This window comes from Halictus rubicundus, unplaced genomic scaffold (assembly GCF_050948215.1).
Source record: "Halictus rubicundus isolate RS-2024b unplaced genomic scaffold, iyHalRubi1_principal scaffold0504, whole genome shotgun sequence".
In the NCBI taxonomy this organism is placed as follows: Eukaryota; Metazoa; Arthropoda; class Insecta; order Hymenoptera; family Halictidae; genus Halictus; species Halictus rubicundus.
This window is the reverse complement of record NW_027489045.1, coordinates 107501-109672: the sequence shown is the minus strand read 5'-3', so window position 1 is coordinate 109672 and position 2172 is coordinate 107501. Positions and strand designations below refer to the sequence as shown.

At 48.3% G+C, this 2172-nt stretch overlaps 1 non-coding gene and 1 pseudogene across 1 annotated transcript; both read left to right on the top strand.

Moving 5' to 3' along the window:
- The first annotated feature begins 669 nt into the window (after positions 1 to 669).
- Positions 670 to 824, top strand: LOC143364378 (5.8S ribosomal RNA). Its single transcript, XR_013084094.1, has one exon. It is a non-coding gene; the product is annotated as a 5.8S ribosomal RNA (ribosomal RNA).
- Positions 825 to 2166: 1342 nt separating this feature from the next.
- The window catches only part of LOC143364375 (large subunit ribosomal RNA), a 7098-nt pseudogene continuing 7092 nt past the window's right edge, over positions 2167 to 2172 (top strand).

Sequence of the window (2172 nt, the reverse complement as noted above, 5' to 3'; positions counted from 1 at the left end):
CAATTGGAAATGTGTTTCGAGAGGACCGGCTGCGTAGCTCGCGTAAAGCTGTGTGCGATTCTGACACTCTACTCTCTGTGTGGCGATAATACAGTGCACAAGAGCTTGGGACGAACGATCGCGCACGGCCAGAGCCGGCTGTGAAGTCCGCTAGTATCGAATAATCGTTCTCCGTGCACAATTGGAAATGTGTTTCGAGAGGACCGGCTGCGTAGCTCGCGTAAAGCTGTGTGCGATTCTGACACTCTACTCTCTGTGTGGCGATAATACAGTGCACAAGAGCTTGGGACGAACGATCGCGCACGGCCAGAGCCGGCTGTGAAGTCCGTTAGTTATCGAGTTCATTCTCCAATAAGAGAGAGGAGGAGGAGAAGTGTCGGGATCCAGTATCGGGTTGTCTATGATCCCCGTCGTTTTCTGAATTCTCCTCCTGTGTTTTCCACTTTAAAGGTTTTTCAATGTATTTTCCGCCCGGCCGTCGGATACGTGTGCGCATTGCAATCGCGTACTCGCGACGGTTTCCGTTTCTACGGACGATCGTGTGTCGTCCTTAAAAACGACGCCTGAATCTCCTTCGCGCGCTGGTTGGAGCTTTCAGGTATCGGCGTTCTTATGAACCGCAGAACAAGAGACATAATTATATATTGATTATAAATCAAATTATACGATTACCCTGAACGGTGGATCACTTGGCTCGTGGGTCGATGAAGAACGCAGCTAATTGCGCGTCAACGTGTGAACTGCAGGACACATGAACATCGACATTTCGAACGCACATTGCGGTCCACGGATACAATTCCTGGACCACGCCTGGCTGAGGGTCGTTTACGTAACCAAATACTGCTTGCGTTGCTCTTGTAAGTCCCCGCCGTCGCTTACCTCTCCATGTCGAATTTTGTGGAGGGCGCAAAGAGCGTTTCTGAGTCGGGTTGCAAAGATGCTACGTACGAGCGAACGATGGACGTTTCGTCGGCGTTTGACGCGGTTCTGTGAAAATTGCAAATTTTACATTGCGTCTAACGGTCTTCGTGAGAAGAAGGAAATAGGAATGGGTATCACATTCGGACTTGCGTGAGTGTTTTGCGGCGTCGTGAGTCGTATTTTCAATACGACCGCCCGTGAACACCGCTCCGACGATCGAAATCTCTCTCTCCTCTCTCTCTGGAACGATTCGCATTGCGGAAGAAGCGTTTCACTCTCGAACATTTTACGCGCTCCCGACGTCGTCTGAAATGATGCGTATACGAAAGGTATAAGAGTCTCAAGAGACTACAGTGAATGGACACAAATAAAGAAAGAGATACCGGACACCCGTGTAAAATCTGTGTGCGCAACTGTGGCGTGCAACGTAAGCCCCAGGGAGATGATATATAAAATAAAATACGTCTGTGCGTGGATGTGTCTCTCTACACATAATTGCGGCGGAGGGTCGTCGTTGCCAGCGACTTCGACAAACATATTCTTAGAGTTCGCGAGACAGTGGTCTCTCGTTCTACGAACGCTTTGATGACTGATGGACATAGCAACATTTGGCATTGTGCGGGATGCGCACGCGTACTTGTATCGGGTCGAATAATTTCCCCGTCGTCGCGTGTCCTCGCTAATCCGTTGCGGATTCCATCGCCACGTTCGTTGAATTGAATGACGACCGAGATCTCGTGTCTCTTTGGTTTGATCGATGATATCGCGTCGTGCAGCGTTTCTGTACCCCCGTGTGTCTAGTGTAGTAGAGAAACCCCACCGGGTGTTGAAAATATATATACTCCTCTATGGAGTGGCTTTCGAACATCGTTGTCACCACAACGTGTTGTCACGCAGAGCACGAGAAGGTGAAGGTGAAAACAAACCTTTGTCGGTCGCCCCATGTCTTTTTTTCTTCATTGTCGATCGCGAGACCGCGCGATCTGTCGGTCGTCCAGTCCCCGGAAGTTCTTTTCGACGGACGTTAAAGTTAACCGGCCGATCGTCTAGCGAGAGTTTCCGATCGACGAACAAAATGAAGAAATCTCTATATATACATTATATAGAGAAAAGACACTTTGGTGTGGCGCATAAGATATATGGTTTTGTTTTTTTTTTTTTTTTTTTTTTGTGCTCCTCTGTACGTTCTCGCGTACTTTTAATGCTTTCGGTGAAATATACGAAACATTTTTTTTTCACGTTTGACGACCT